The 17,778-nt window shown below is 37.7% G+C and overlaps 1 long non-coding RNA gene across 1 annotated transcript; it reads right to left on the bottom strand.

Annotated features, from left to right (window-relative positions):
- Window positions 1–3,685: 3,685 nt before the first annotated feature.
- LOC133258818 (uncharacterized) lies at window positions 3,686–8,592 on the bottom strand. Its single transcript, XR_009740167.1, has 3 exons — window positions 8,270–8,592; window positions 5,020–5,065; window positions 3,686–3,873 (listed from the first exon to the last, which is right to left on the bottom strand). It is a non-coding gene; the product is annotated as an uncharacterized LOC133258818 (long non-coding RNA).
- Window positions 8,593–17,778: the final 9,186 nt, after the last annotated feature.

The raw sequence follows: 17,778 nt of genomic DNA on the forward strand, positions 1-17,778 counted from the left end.
AGCATCAGGGTCTTTCCCAGTTAGTCAGTTCTTCAAATCAGATGGCCAAAGTATTAGAGTTTCAACTTTAGCATCAGTCCTTCCAATGAATATTCAGGACTGATTTCCTTTAGGATTGATTTGTTGGATCTCTTTGCAGTCCAAGGACCTCTCAAGAGTCCTCTCCAACACCACAATTCAAAAGCATCAATACTTCGGTGCTCGGCTTTCTTTTTAGTCCAACTCTCACATACATACATGACCACTGAAAAAACCATAGCTTTGACGAGACAGAACTTTGTTGGCTAAGTAATGTCTCTGCTTTCTAATATGCTGTCCAGGTTGGTCATATATTTTTCTTCCAAGGAGGAAGCATCTTTTAATTTCAAGGCTGCAGTCACCATCTGCAGATATTTTGGAGCCCAGAAAAATAAAGTCTCTTACTGTTTCCATTGTTTCTCCATCTATTTGCACTGAAGTGGTGGGACCAGATGCCATGATCTTAGGTTTCTGAATCTTGAGTTTTAAGCCAACTTTTTCACTCTCCTCTTTCACTTTCATTAAGAGGCTCTTTAGTTTTTCTTCGTTTTCTGACATAAGGGTGGTGTCATATGCATATCTGAGATTATTGATATTTTCCCAGCAATCTTGATTCCAGCTTGTGCTTCATCTAGCTCAGCATTTTGCATGATGTACTCTGCATATAAATTAAATAAGTAGGGTGACAATATACACAGCCTTGATGTACTCCTTTCCTGATTTGGAACCAGTATGTTGTTCCATGTCCTGTTATTGCTTCTTGACCAGCCCAGCATTTTGCATAATGTGCTCTGCATATAAGTTAAATAAGCAGAGTGACAATATAAAGCCTTGACATACCCCTTTCCTGATTTGGAACATGTCCTGTTGTTCCATGTCCAGTTATTGCTTCTTGATCTGCATACAGATTTCTTAGATGCAGGTCAGGTGATTCAGTATTCCCATCTCTTAAAGAATTTTCCAGAGTTTTTTTGTGATCCACACAGTCAAACACTTTGGTGTAGTCAATAAAGCAGAAGTAGATGTTTTCTGGAACTCTCTTGCTTTTTCGATGATCCACTGAATGTTGGCCATTTGATCTCTAGTTCCTCTGCTTTTTCTAAATCCAGCTTGAACATTTGGAAGTTCAAGGTTCACATACTATTGAAACCTGGCTTAGAGAATTTTGAGCATTACTTTGCTAGTGTGTGAGATGAGTTGTGCAGTAGTTCGAACAAGTTTTGGCATTGCCTTTCTTTGGGATTGGAATGAAAATGGACCTTTTCCAGTCCTGTGGCCACTGCTGAGTTTTCCAAATTTGCTGACATGTTTAGTGCAGCATTGTAATAGCATCATCTTTTAGGATTTGAAATAGCTCAACCGGAATTTCAGCACCTCCACTAGCTTTGTTTGTAGTGATGCTTCCTAAGGCTGTGACTTCACATTCCAGGATGTCTGGCTCTAGAGGAGTGGTCACACCTTTGTGGTTATCTGGGTCATGAAGATCTTTTTTATTCAGTTCTTCTGTGTATTCTTGCCACCTCTTCTTAATATCTTCTGCTTCTGTTAGGTCCATACCATTTCTGTCCTTTATTGCACCCATCTTTGCATGAAATGTTCCCTTGGTATCTCTAATTTTCTGGAAGAGATCTCGTCTTTCCTATTTTATTGTTTTCCTCTATTTCTTTGTATTGATCACTAAGGAAGACTTTCTTATCTCTTCTTGCTATTCTTTGGAACTCGGTATTGAGGAGGGTATATATTTCCTTTTTTCCTTTACCTTTAGCTTCTCTTCTTTTCTCAGCTATTTGTAAGCCCTCCTCAGATAACCATTTTTCCTTTTTGCATTTCTTTTTCTTGGGGATGGTCTTGATCACTGTCTCCTCTATAATATCATGAACCTCCATCCATAGTTCTTCAGGCACTCTATTGGATTTAATCACTTAAATCTATTTGTCGCTTCTACTGTATAATCATAAGGGATTTGATTTAGGTCATACCTGAATGGCTGCAAAGAATGTACTCAATCTCATTTCAGTATTGACCATCTGGTGATGTCCATGTGTAGAGTCTTGTCTTATGTAGGTGGAAGAGGGTGTTTGCTATGACCAGTGCATTCCCTTGGCAAAACTCTGTTAGCCTTTGCTTGCTTCGTTTTGGACTCCAAGGCCAAACTTACCTGTTACTCCAGGTATCTCATGGCTTCCTACTTTTTCATTCCAGTCCCCTACAATGAAATGGACATCTTTTTGGGGTGTTAGTTCCAGAAGGTCTTGCAGGTCTTCAAAGAACATTCAACATCAGCTTCTTCAGCATTAATGGAATTACTGGGAGTTGATATACTACTTAATAAATGATAAGGAGTAGGAGAAAAAGGCATCTTCTGAATAACAGGTGACTTGGGCGAGGTACTTATGGGAGAACAAATAACATTTAGGAAGGATAAATGGTACCTTAGGAAGATATATGGAAGTTAGGGGAGTTTTGTGATAATGTCTGTTTGTCTGGTGCTTTCTCAAAAAAAAAAAAAAAGTCTTCCAAGACTTTTTCCAAAAGGCAAAGCAAAAATAGATAGATTGGTAGATAGGTAAAGATAAGGTGAAAAGTCATAGGCAAATCTTATTTATCTAGAGTAACTTTCTCTAATTTTAACACTTCCTCCAAAAGTAAATCAAAAGTCAATTAAAACTGACTCAAATGCATTCCTTTCTATACTTAAATAATACACAGCTTCTTTATTCATTCATCTGTTGATGGACATCTAGGTTACTTCCATGTCCTAGCTACTGTACATAGTGCTGCAGTGAACACTGGGGTACATGTGTCTTTTTGGAATTTGCTGTATGATGCAGGGAACCCAAAGTTGGTGCTTTGTGACAAACTAGAGGGGTGGAATGGGGAGGGAGGTTCAAGAGGGAGGAGCCATATGCATACCTATGGCCAATTCAAGTCAATGTTTGGCAGAAACCATCACAATATTGTAAAGTAATTATCCTCTAATTAAGAATAAAAATTATAAAAAGTTAATCATTTAAAAGGCAAAAACTCATGCAAATCTTTTTTCTCCATGAGGAAAGGCCTATGAAGCTGTGTTTAAAGTTACATATACTAAGTTTTATGCCACTATTAACAATTGTAACACATCAAAACATTGACAGAAGCCATAACAGCAATATCTAAATCTTTAGGTAGTGATAAAAACTGGAAAATACAAAAATGTTATCAATAAACACCACTAAATATTAATGACAAGTCTGCTTGTTTGGGTGCTGTTTAAATAGCTGGTATTAGAGCTCAGTCTGAGTTTGTAAAGGGCGTCCCTGGTGGCTAAAATGGTAAAGAATCCACCTGCCATGCAGGTGACCTCTGTTTGATCCCAGGATCTAGAAGATCCCCTTGAGAAGGGAATGGCTCCCCATTCCAGTATTCTTGCCTGGAGAATTCCATGGACAGAGGAACCTGGTGGGCTACAGTCCATGGGGTCACACAGAGTCAGAAACAATTGAGTGACTAACACTATCATTTACAATATGGGAAATTCAACAGTGCTGATGTTTAAATCTGCTAAAAAGTAACTTAGATGCAGAGAAACATCACTTAAAATGCTATATAAATTTTCATCATACACACATAATACAAAAATATTTTCCTTTAATAAAGATTTTCTCATCATGTTTAATGGGAAACAATGAAATATCATGGAAACGGTCCAGTAGAGAAACTTTTTCTATTTATCTTTCTAAATCATGTATTTTTTCTTCCAAGTCTGTATATCTTGTTCATCTGTTTACAAAAGTAGGTCATCACACACATTTGACCCATCTGTAGATCCTCAAGAAGACACTCTAAAGGCATCAGATGCAAACTGAGCATCAACTGAAAGAAAAGGAAAGAATTATATTTTTTACCTAAAATACTTGGGTTAACTAAGATTAGTAAAACAAACAAACAAACAAACCCTGGGACCTTTCCTAGTATTATGAAAAATGAAATATATCTATAGATGATACAACATAAAATACTAATCAAGATTACAATTTTATAATTTGCTTATGGTCGCATGTGGGGCTGAGTATCAAAGCTCCTGGTTTTCTCATTCTTCATTCATGTACTCATGCAATTGAGTGAAATGATGAATACTCATGTATTCATGCAAAGTTCTGTGACAAGCACTGGAATTACAAGATGAAGGTGACCCAGTCCACCCTGAAAAACGTTATGTCCTAAACTAGAAAAACAAACAGGCAATTTCCATACAGATTCACAATTACTAAGATATAAAAGACGGCACAAGTAACACTCAGGAGGGGAAGCCAACTTTGTGTCAATACTGCAAGCTTTTTGGTGGAGGTGATATGTATGTAGCTACCTGAAGGACAGGAAAAAGTACAAGAGATAGAGGGGAGAAGCACATACAAAGACTGGAGGTGAGCAAGCGAATCTGTGGGATCCTACATAGTCTGTCTGGTTAGATGCAGAGCTAAGTAGCAGAGTAAGGTGGTAAAGAGATAAGGCCAACTACTTTGGCAGGACCCAAACTGATGTGGGTGTTTGGAGCATTTCCTGAGGCTAAAAGATAAACTGGTGATGCATCTAGTGACAGAGAAATTTTAAAGTCACCCACCAAGTGACAGTTACACAAACGTGACTGCTTGAGTCCCTTAACCACTACCAGACACTTGAGAAGTTGATGAGCGGCATGTTTTCTGAGAATCGTGTCAGGATGTAGGAAGATAGCTCCACAGGGATGGAGGAAGTAGAAGAAGGATACAGCTAGAAATAAAAAGAAATACACAGACCTTCAGAGACTGTTTTTCAAGCTATGGTACATGATGAATAAATGAAGAAGGATATTTGTCACTATGACTGCTCATGTTTTCACATTTTTCATTAGCTATGTATATAAAACAATATTTAACATAGCATCTGTTATCCAAACAATGGAAAGAGATGCCATTTGTTGTTTACAGTGTATTTCAGGAATCAATGTCTAAATTTAATTCATACATTTTGGCAACATACCTTCTCTTAATGCTCTAGCTATACTCCTGTCCAACTTCCGCTGCATCTGAAATGAGTCGAATATTTATCTTTAAGATAAACAAGTTATATGTTTATAACTTATTAAATGTGACTTTTAAATAATACTTTTAGAGACTAGACCTAACCTGAAGATTACCTCAGTAGAAAAAAAAAATCACATTAAAAAAAGAAAATGAATTCCTACTTATTCTGCTTATAGATAACAGAGAACATACATATGGAATGCTATTTAGATTAACTTGATAAAAAGTACAATAAATATCAGTCTATCAAGTACACATAATTTCAGAGAATTAGGGAATGACCCATCAAATGATCCATAAGATTACTATCGTCTCCCCTAAAAGCTCCTGGCCTATATATGTACTTCTGAGACTTTATTTTGATTTCTAGGTGAGGATCCTGTTCAAATGGCAGAAGTAGTTTGAGTCGAATATTAATAAGGAGAACACATCTGTGATTTTCTTTAAACTTTTTCCATTTAGCGAAAACACAGAAAGGTGAGAAAATTATATACAAGAAAATGTATATAATGTATATACATATATATATATATTGTATAATATACATATAAATACATATAATACATATAAATCATGCCAGCATGATTTAATTCTGAAGATGTTTAGTGAGAAGAATTCTCTCATAAGTGTTAGTTTCCAAACTACGTCCCATGGAAGGGGAAGATCCCACAGAGGTCACTGCAAGATTGAGGAACAGAGAAGTCACAGCTGCAGGGGCTCTGGCCACTCTGGCTAAATGGTTCTACACTTGTCTCCATTTTATATAACATGGTTCCATGCAAAAGATTTTTTTTAGAAGGTTGTTTTCTTTGAAAAAAAAAAAAAACTTTTGTAAGGTATGAGACTCACTGATTTACTCAAAGTTCCTAATTCTACAAAAGAAGTAACAAAGCCAATGGCATTCTTACTTAGTCCTGTGCCAGCTACTTCCACAGGTTAAGAAAAAAACACATAGATTTTTAACTATAACATGGACAAAATGAATATATAAATCCTTCTTATATAATTAAAAATGCTTGTGGCATGACATGACTTTCTAACTAAATTATGTGCTTTAAATGCATAAATAAGAATAAATCAATAGCAAACTCCTATTTGTAGCAGTTGATATAGTTAATTTAGAAAGTATAAATATTTTTTAAAAACAACACAGAGAACTTGAAGGAGAAAATCTTTATTTGAATCAAGCAGGCCAAAACTGAAGAGAGTCGTCCTTAAAAGGATGTTCATTTCCTCCAGATAAAACCTGATTAACTAAAATCAGTCAACATTGAATTATCCACATTTTGGGTTATGTAGAGCAAAATTTAAAACATGCAACAGATCTCTCTTTACTGTCTAGCATACTTCTATCCAAGCTCTCATCATTAGTTTGTTTATACAAAAAGCATGAGTGTAAGCTCAATTATAATCTAAATCTGGTCAGAAATTACAGTTGAACTTCATTTCCTCAGCCTAAAGTTTCAAGGCGAGGACTTATAGTCCTACCCTCCATATGAGAGGAGAGGAGATTTATCTAACGGGTGAGTTTGGGACAAGGAACTAAGAAGTGCTTGCTTGGTTCCAAATCTCTTCCTTGAAAAGATGTGCCCACAGCACCGTGAACTTGGGTCTACAGTAGGCAGCATGTGTCTGGGATGAGGGTCAAGCATTTGCTTCCTCCACTTAGGCCTGCATGGGGAAGTGTCTGACTTGGGATGAAGTTTTCAGAGGCCCGCTGTCACTGCACACCTAAAGCACATCCTCCAGTTTCACAGCTCTCAAGTACTAAGACCCAACATAGCCTCAGTGCTGTTGAAGAAACTTTAGGTTGCTCTTCTATGACGGCAAGATGTCAAATGAGAAAACAGGTTGAGACTGCATTTAACAAGGGCTACTTGTCTCTGCATCACCAACATCACAGAAACACTATCAAAATGATAAACCCGTGTGTACAGATTGAAATGGATATTTTAACCACAATGATTACACAATGAAAACTGGTTGCGACTCATTTCATACATGATTCGCAACCAGTTTTCATTCGATGCACGGTACTGGATGCTTGGGGCTGGTGCACTGGGACGACCCAGAGGGAGGGTAGGGGAGGGAGGAGGGTTCAAGATGGGGAACGCGGGTATACCTGTGGCGGATTCATTTCGATATTTGGCAAAACTAATACAATATTGTAAAATTTAAAAATGAAATAAAATTAAAAAAAAAGAAAACTGGTTGCAATTTCAAGACTCCCATACCATTCATCCAGATGATGTCAAGATAGAGATAAAGTGAGCTTCATTTATAATTTTTAAATGTTTTCATTAACTACAAATTTAGAAACATTCTACAACTGCTCAGCAAGATAGTTTTTAGAAATTTAAATCAAAATTCTATAAGTAAAATAGCAATTAAAGACATACTCTTGTACAAGAAAATAACAAAAAATGTTAACCTAAAACTAGAAATTAATCTTCTGATTTAGTATTACAAGTTTGTTTAATTCATAAAAAGGATTTATCTAGGATTCTTTCAAATAAAAACACATCCATATGTGGTTAGTGTTTAGATGCCAGTGATTCACTTATGCTTGCTGCTGCTAAGTCACTTTAGTCATGTCCGACTTTGTGCGACCCCATAGGCTGCAGCCCACCAGGGTCCCCCATCCCTGGGATTCTCCAGCCAAGAACACTTGAGTGGGTTGCAATTTCCTTCTCCAATGCATGAAAATGAAAAGTGAAAGTGAAGTCGCTCAGTCATGTCCGACTCTTCATGACCCCATGGACTGCAGCCTACCAGGTTCCTCTGTCCATGGGATTTTCCTGGCAAAAGTATTGGAGTGGGTTGCCATTGTCACTTATGCTTAGGAGTAGATAAATTGTGGTGGGTGCAGCAAAACTTGGAAATGATTATGAACCACTGCTAAAGTGAAATCAATTAGAAAGTAAGTCAAACATCTTAAAGTATACTTTCAGTTACTGGCAATAAGATTTCATTTCTAAAGTAGAATTTCAATGCAGCTTTTCAAGAAATTTAAAAAGTATCTCTTAAAAACAGAAATCAAGGACAAAAAAAAAGTCATTACATGTCTCCTTGATTAGCACAGTTAATGACAGTTTTACTTAGTGTGCATAAGTCAAATAAACAACTCAGAAGTTCACCAAATTAAAAACAAGGATCATTCATATCAGAAATCTGAAACCCAATGAACAAAGGATAATAGAACTAACCTTGGTCAAGTAAGTCTCCATGCTGTTATTCAAAGGGCATGGAAGTGAGGTAGAAAAGCCTATGTTTGCTCTTGGAGTAAGATTTCCATTGAGCACTAAAGGATTACTTAAATTGACAACACAAGGGGGCTCCAGGACTGGCCTTGTGCTAAGAGGGCTGAGTAAAGATCTGTTGTGCTCTTTCTTCACCTCAAGTTTGTTGGTGATCACTGCCAGCTTCTCATGAGTCCTGGGGAAGATGGAAAACACCAACTTTACTCATGTTTCCCTAAATTATCTGCATTTTTAAAGTTGCCACATAGTAAATGGAATTCCCAATAAACTGTTTGAACACTGAAAAAACAGAGCAGACCTCCTGTAAACAATGATAGTTGTAACCTTCTTCTAAAGAAGTACACATGTGTCTAGGGCTCCTCAAGTAACAAATCACAGTTGGAAGAGGAAAAAAAGGGCATCAGAGAGAAAGGGAGGTGGCCTCACGCTGACACCTGCTGCCCTCTGGGACACACCTGCCTCTAGGAAACAGTTCAGGAATGAAAAAACACCCAAAAAGAAACACCCACAAAGCCACTTTCAAGCGTTTGCTTTCACCATTCTTGAATACACGTTTCACTCATGACCTCGGAGAAATTAAGCTTTTGGCTCTGAGGTATCACTTAGAGCCACAATCTCAAGGGAGGATGAGAAAGTCAAAGGGTGAGGCTGAAAAGAGCTAAAACAGCCCCAGGATCAATTACAAGTATCCCCTGCTTTTCCAAAGTTCATTTTATGTTACTTCACTTCTACAAAGGGCCTAGGTCAGTATCTGTTTTTGATGATAGAGAAGAAAAAAAAATAAATCTGAAGACAATTTCTGGTCTCATTTAAAAAGCCAAAACTCTAAACACTGTTCAGTGTACGGTTTTACAGTGAGAGGCATCACACTCCCCCAAAAGGGAGACTGGCCCCACCGAGTGGCTTCCCTGGAAACCACATCCCACATCTCAGCATCAAGTCGCCACAGCCCTAAGCCCTGTCTGGGAGCACCTGTGCTTCACTTGTGCATATTCATTTTATGTATCGACTAGCAGAATGTGTCCTTGGGTACCTGCTTCTTTGCTTTATGCTGCTTTGGCTTATGAAAGGCTTCCTAGGAGTGCTCTGCTTTCAGATAGTTGGGGAAACTTGGACTAGGCACTGCATGTGGGATCTGCTCTTTCCAGTCTCCAGACCCCTCAGTCAGGTCACTATATTACTTTTAGCCACTTTGTGATTTACCCTGCCTTTAACCCATGTGTTAATTTCCCCCTATTTCATAAGTATGCCTTTACATAGTGTGGAAAAACTTGATACAGTACTAATAGTTTGTCTTAAGGCGTCCCCTTAGCAGTGACCGTGTAGTTAGCTTTCACTTCCTACTAATCTCATGTACCCCACTCTATAAAAATTAGGCTTTAGAGACAAATTGACGAACTAAATTTAGTTTCTGTGATTCTGTGTTTTGACTTACTGTTCTAGTTTATCTTCCAATGACTTCCTAACTTCACATTCTAATAAGTAGAGTTGCTTATATTTTTCCAACTCTGCTTTATTAGAATCTTCTTTCAAACTTTTCATTTTGGAGAGTTCAGATTCCAAGTCTTTAATTCTGAGTTCCATCTGTTGAAATTCAGCTTGTGTCTAAGGCAAATTGAAAAAGATAACATTTTTAAAATAATCATTAACCTAGAAAATTATACTTGTTCCCTTTAGTTTTGAGTCAGTGATTCAGAGAGCAATTTCAAAGGTGAAAAAAAAAAAAAGAGTAAAAGTTTAAAACAATTGTCATTAATGTGAAGTGAATTAAATTTGAATTATAAAATTAAAGTGGAATCACTGTTATAGTAGTACTTATATAATCTGATAATTCAAAGAATAAGAGGATCAACTTAAAATTTTAAAAATTGAGCAAGACAACTTAAGAATAATTCAAGAGGATGGTACAAGTTTTAAACCACAATATTTTCTTTTCTTACCAATGATCTTGTTTTTTACTTGGTCTTATAAGTAAAAGGATTCTCTAGTGAGAATCATTCTGAAAGATCAATTTAGTGATGGAAACTGAAATATTTAAAGGAAAAACAAGTGCCTCCCTTCCTTCCAGAAATCTACAAAACTAACTGCTTTAAGGGAGGTAGAGGAAACATGTTAAGCTGTATAGATCCAAAATGTAATGTACAGTGAAAGTGAATACAAGCATATGACAGATCAACAAATTAACCTGCAAAAATAGGTTGACTTCTTTTCATTTCTCTACGAGATCCTGTCTCAGTCTTTCTTCAGTCTCCTGTTGATATTGCTCTACTTGACTGTGTTCTATCATATTCATTTCTATATGACTTCTGAGGTTCACTACTTCTTGCTCCAACTTCTTTTTCTTCTTCCCTAGTTTTTAAAATTTCTTTTGCATTAGTTTCATAGATAATAACTCATGTTGAAAAACTTGATTTTTTGCATCCAGGTGCAGACATTTTGAAGATGTAGTTTCCAGCTCTGCTGGAAAATCAGCAGTCTTCAAGAATATAAAGATAGTGTTTGCTAGTGAAGAAAGTGGACTGAGCACAGCCTAACTCAAACCCAGGATCAAATAAATACAATGGTATCTGTATTGTAGAATGTAGGACCAGAGATTACTCGGAGAATCAAGAAAGAAATTCAAACCAAGAGTCACAAAATATGTTCTTCACTGTCATCTTTGTCAAACAACAATTGCACTTGATTTTACACTGTTTTATTGTTCTATAATAATGTTTTTCTATCTTTCTTCATAAAATGACTACAAGTCACCTCTTAGTAGAATGTCTCTTACTCCTCCTCCCATCTTAATGTCCCAGGATTTTAAAGAAGTTTGAGGGATACTGTATTGAGTTATCTAGGGCTAAGTCCCTCCCAAAAGAAGACTGTGAGAATAAGACTCTAATTAATAAATCTTGTAAATATGGATTCTAATCCCATAAGCCTTTTTCTGAAGTACAAAGACTTTGCTAATTTGAACTGCATTCCCAAGAAAATTATTTGCAAAGTTAAAGAAATCCCATTTCCTAACAGTTTACAGAGATGATCCACTCACTTTTCTGAACAGCAACAACAAAAAATGCCTCATTCTTGTAATCCTTTGTTACTGTCCATTTATGCAAGACAAGTGCTGTGCATATCAATGAATATTCCGTTACACCAATGTATACTTAGCCAAGATTCCCCCTCATGGAAGAAATGTCAACAGTGTAAAATTAGGGGTTACACTGTTCCTCAAAGACTAGGTAACAAGTGCTGATGTGAAAAGGCTCAAAGAGCTGGACAGTCATGAAAGCTCCATGATGGAGGAGAGACTGGGCGCTGGGTCTGAAATAATGAAGGACTACCCAATAGGAAAAGAAACTAAAGACAGAAAGGACAGTCTGAGCAAGGGCCAAGAAAAGGTGAAATCAGCCAGCTAACTGAGGATAAGATCCAACCACAGGGAAATAAAAACATGTACACACAGAATCATGGAAATCAATGTTCACAACACCATTATTAATAAGCAGAAACAACCCAAAGCTCCATCAAGTGATGATGGATACATGGCTTAGCTTACCATTGACAACCAACAGAAATGGAAGAACTGATACTTGTTATCACATGGATGAACTGTGAAAACACGACATCAAATGAGCAAAGCTAATCCCAAAGGAGCATACTGCATGATTCCATTTATATAAAACACGGAGGACAGGCATGTCTACAGAGACAGATATTAGACTGGGGGTTGCCTGGGGCTGAGAGAGATGGGAGGCCATAGGTGGTGGCTAAGGGGTGCAGGGTTTCTTTTAGCGGGTGATGCGAATGGTCTAAAATTGACTGTAGTCACCGGTTACACCTCTCTAGACTAAGAGCTACTGAACTACATACACACGTTGCGTGGATGAATTCTATGATATGTCACTTATACCTCAATAGCTTTTTAAAAAATCCAATGGCAGGATCCAGATAATCTTCTTAATTCCCTAGTTTGGATGTACGTATTCTACACCATCTGAGTAACTCCATGCTTTTACAATATCCTTAAAATGAAAAGGAAAGAAGGCAATGCCTAAACTTCAACTGGTTTGTATAATACCCTTTCTGCACAAGTTATTCTGAAATCCATGAAATAAATATATACAGAACTCTACAGCCATTCACAAAAGGAAAGATGAGAAATGATAATTTTCTGAATGTTCCATTAAACTAATATCCTCTGATTTTAATCTGGCTTGCCTCATCATGGTAATACAGCTATCACTTTAAAAAGTATTGTTTCAAAGAAAAAAAAAAAAAGCTGTCAACTTATGTGAATAATGAGGCACAATTCTCAACTTTCCTAAGGGTAAATAATATAATGCAAATGGTAGGATGAAAGTCGGAGTTTAAGGAACGAGTGCATTATAAAGATAAGAAAATTGTAGTAAGTTACTTGTAACAAAAATACAGAAGAAAGCTGACCAGGAATATGAGTGTCCTAAAATACTTTATCCTACATATTAACTGTTAACACGTTCAATTTCGTACATACCTGACTTGTGAGTTGACGTAGTTGTAGTAGTTTACAATTGTTCTTCAAATCCTGTGCCTCAGCTTCTGATCTGATCAGTCGCTCAGTCATATCCGACCCTTTGCAACCCCATGTATCGTAGCACGCCAGGCCTCCCTGCCCATCACCAACTCCCGGAGTTCACCCAGACTCACGTCCATTGAGTCAGTGATGCCATCCAGCCATCTCATCCTCTGTCATCCCCTTCTCCTCCTGCCCCCAATCCCTCCCAGCATCAGAGTCTTTTCCAATGAGTCAACTCTTTGCATGAGGTGGCCAAAGTACTGGAGCTTCAGGTTTAGCATCATTCCTTCCAAAGAAATCCCAGGGCTGATCTCCTTCAGAATGGACTGGTTGGATCTCCTTGCAGTCCAAGGGACTCTCAAGAGTCTTCTCCAACACCACAGTTCAAAAGCATCAATTCTTCAGCGCTCAGCCTTCTTCACAGTCCAACTCTCACATCCATACATGACTACCGGAAAAACCATAGCCTTGATTAGACGAATCTTTGTTGGCAAAGTAATGTCTCTGCTTTTGAATATGCTATCTAGGTTGGTCATAACTTTCCTTCCAAGGAGTAAGCATCTTTTAATTTCATGGCTGCAGTCACCATCTGCAGTGATTTTGGAGCCCAGAAAAATAAAGTCTGACACTGTTTCCACTGTTTCCCCATCTATTTCCCATGAAGTGGTGGGACTGGATGCCATGACCTTCGTTTTCTGAATGTTGAGCTTTAAGCCAACTTTTTCATTCTCCAATTTCACTTTCCTCAAGAGGCTTTTGAGTTCCTCTTCACTTTCTGCCATAAGGGTGGTGTCATCTGCATATCTGAGGTTATTGATATGTCTCCTGGAAATCTTGATTCCAGTTTGTGTTTCTTCCAGTCCAGCATTTCTCATGATGTACTCTGCATATAAGTTAAATAAGCAGGTTGACAATATACAGCCTTGACGAACTCCTTTTCCTATTTGGAACCAGTCTGTTGTTCCATGTCCAGTTCTAACTGTTGCTTCCTGACCTGCATAGAAATTTCTCAAGAGGCAGATCAGGTTGTCTGGTATTCCCATCTCTTGAAGAATTTTCCACAGTTGACTGTGATCCACACAGTCAAAGGCTTTGGCATAGTCAATAAAGCAGAAATAGATGTTTTTCTGGAACTCTCTTGCTTTTTCTATGACCCAGCGGATGTTGGCAATTTGATCTCTGGTTCCTCTGCCTTTTCTAAAACCAGCTTGAACATCAGGAAGTTCACGGTTCACATATTGCTGAAGCCTGGCTTGGAGAATTTTGAGCATTACTTTACTAGCGTGTGAGATGAGTGCAATTGTGTGGTAGTTTGAGCATTCTTTGGCATTGCCTTTCTTTGGGATTGGAATGAAAACTGACCTTTTCCAGTCCTGTGGCCACTACTGAGTTTTCCAAATTTGCTGGCATATTGAGTGCAGCACTTTCACAGCATCATCTTTCAGGATTTGGAAGAGCTCAACTGGAATTCCATCACCTCCACTAGCTTTGTTCGTAGTGATGCTTTCTAGGGCCACTTGACTTCACATTCCAGGATGTCTGGCTCTAGGTGAGTGATCACACCATCGTGATTATCTGGGTCGTGAAGATCTTTTTTTGTACAGTTCTTCTGTGTATTCTTGCCATCTCTTCTTAATATCTTCTGCTTCTGTTAGGTCCATACCATTTCTGTCCTTTATCAAGCTCATCTTTGCATGAAATGTTGCTTTGGTCAGGATCATGTAATTCTTATTTCTGGCCTTTTTACTTTGGGAACTTTGAATTTATTTTCTTTTGTTTTTAATAATTAACCTAAAATTTCCTATAACACTAAAGAACTGCTACTGCTACTGCTAAGTCACTTCAGTCCTGTCCAACTCTGTGCGATCCCATAGACGGTAGCCCACCAGGCTCCCCTGTCCCTGGGATTCTCCAGGCAAGAACACTGGAGTGGGTTGCCATTTCCTTCTCCAATGCATGAAAGTGAAAAGTGGAAGTGAAGTCGCTCAGTCGTGTCCAACTCTTAGCGACCCCATGGACTGCAGCCCACCAGGCTCCTCCATCCATGGGATTTTCCAGGCAAGAATACTGGAGTGGGGTGCCATTGCCTTCTAAATGACACTAAATAAATGGTATTTTTTAAAAAGGGGATATTATAAATAATATTGATAAAATCGTGCTAGAAATTTGAAATTTTCACCAAAGATTACTCTACCTGATTCAGATTATTTCTCTCAGTCTTCACTTTCACTTCTACTGCTTGCAAAGTGAGTTCTAGGTGCTCTTTCACTTCAACTTCTTTACTATATTGGTCTTCTTTTCTTCTTAAATCCTCCCTCATTTTTTCATATAACATCTTGTCATTCCTTCTATTCTCTTCTTATTGCTTTAAGGTGAATCTGCAAAATTTAAAACTCTTCTTAGAAAATCATGAGATTATTCACTGCTGCAATAACTTTCGGTCCCTCTTCACAATGTTTAAAATAGTAAACTTGTAAGGAGTACAATATAATGGTCACTGTTTTCAGACAGAGGGTTAAGAATAAAACTGCATAAATTTTGTTTTCATTTTCTCTTGAGAAAAATGATTACTTCATAAATTTGCAGGTGGGAATGTAAAGTAATATAAACTTTCCTAAGAATAGTTTAGAAATATAGGTCACAGACCATTTTTAAGTTCTCATAATTTGACCAAATTATATGATATTAAAGAAAACGTATTTAAAATAATTAGAAAGGTAGAAATGAATTTATAGAAAAGGTGTTCCTTGCAGTATTAAATAGAATACAGAAACGTGAAAAACAACTGAAAGTCAATTTGGTAAATATTTAATGGGGTTTCCATTATGGTGGACTTCTGTATGCTCATGAAAATGATGGTTTGGAAAAATATACATTAAGTTATTAGAAGCATTCACTGTTAATAACCTGCTGTATTATTTCCAAGAATTTAACATTCCACAGTACTAGTAACACTTTCTCCTCTGTAAAATTCTAGAGGGTAAGTTAGTCCTTATAACACGTCTACGTCTCTGCAGTATTAATGGAAACAATAGTTCACATATTTCTTTAAAAGCGAGGTGTACAGTACCTCAAGCTGCTGAGCTCTCGTTCCCACTCCACTTTCTGATGCTCTAACTGTGATTTCACTTCTTTGGTTTCTGACAGCTCTTTTTGTAGCCCACGAACCTTACTTTTCATTCTGTAAAATTCTCCTCTAAGTAGTTCACAGTGGCTTCTTTGAAAATCTACTAATTTTAATGCAAAAGAATTGTATCCTGAATATTCAACAAGCCAACAGAATCTGCATGATGAAGAAAACAAAGATAGAAACAAACAAACAAAACTTTATGTGAGTAATTTTTGAGTATAAAGGACTGTGCCTTTCACGTTCACTCATCCACACACTGAACAAGTATTAAGGGTCTATAATGTGGAAGACATTATTCTAAAACTCTGCAAATAAGACAGATTCCCCTGGGTCTTGTTTAGCTTGAAGTTTAGTAGAAGACAAAGATGAATAAAATAATTATGAACTCAGATAGATACTCTAAGAAAAGAGAGTTCTATGATCACATAACAGAACTTGACATAGACTGGGTCCAGGAAAGATTTCCCTAGGTAAGAGATGTCACACTAAGAAATGAAGGATGAGCAGGAAGTAGTAAGTAGAGTAGGAAGAACAACCCTGTGGACAGTCTCCAGCTGCCATTATGTTTATTTATTTATTTATTTTTAAATAAATTTTATTTTATTTTTTAGCTTTACAATATTGTATTGGTTTTGCCATATATCAAAATGAATCTGCCACAGGTATACATGTGTTCCCCATCCTGAACCCTCCTCCCTCCTCCCTCGCCATACCAACCCTCTGGGTCGTCCCAGTGCACCACCCCCAAGTATCCAGTATCGTGCATCAAACCTGGATTGGTGACTCATTTCATATATAATATTATACATGTTTCAATGCCATCCTCCCAAATCATCCCACACTCTCCCTCTCCACAGAGTTCAAAAGTCTGTTCTATACATCAGTGTCTCTTTTGCTGTCTCATATACAGGGTTATTGTTACCATCTTTCTAAATTCCATATATATGCATTGGTATACTGTATTGGTGTTTTTCTTTCTGGCTTACTTCATTCTGTATAATAGGCTCCAGTTTCATCCACCTCATTAGAACTGATTCAAATGGAGAGGGTGTGGAGAAAAGGGAATCCTCCTACACTGTTGGTGGGAATGCAAACTAGTACAGCCACTATGGAGAACAGTGTGGAGATTCCTTAAAAAACTGGAAATAGAATTGCCTTATGATCCAGCAATCCCAGTGCTGGGCATACACACTGAGGAAACCAGGATTGAAACAGACACATGTACCCCAATGTTCATCACAGCACTGTTTATAATAGCCAGGAATGGAAGCAACCTAGATGTCCATCAGCAGATGAATGGATAAGAAAGCTATGGTACATATACACAATGCAGTATTACTCAGCCATTAAAAAGAATACATTTGCCATTATGTTTTTAACCAAGACAGAGTGAACAGCTACTGATTTACGTTCCTGAGTGGAATGAGCAAAAACAATGCTGACAAAATACATTAAACAATGATTTTCATGACAAAGGACTTCAGGGAATGAAAGACAATGATCCCGGAAACACATGAGGTTAGCCTAAGGAATGCCCCAGCTCACTGCCTTGAGAGAATTTCCAGGCCCCAACACGAGGAGAAGGAATGGAAGCTGAGTTAGCCAGACTCCCTGACAGGAGGTGATGAAGCTGACAGTCTGGTGAACCAAAGTGTGCAGAGATCACAGATCAGAACCATGGAGAGGAGAGAGTGGAACAGAGAGGAAAAGGACCCTGTAGATCTGAGGAGGAGCCCCTTGGGTATTCAGCAGAGGAAGGAACAGAGCCCATCTGGGAGAAACCAC

Source organism: Bos javanicus, chromosome 13 (genome assembly GCF_032452875.1).
Source record: "Bos javanicus breed banteng chromosome 13, ARS-OSU_banteng_1.0, whole genome shotgun sequence".
NCBI classification, from domain to species: Eukaryota; Metazoa; Chordata; class Mammalia; order Artiodactyla; family Bovidae; genus Bos; species Bos javanicus.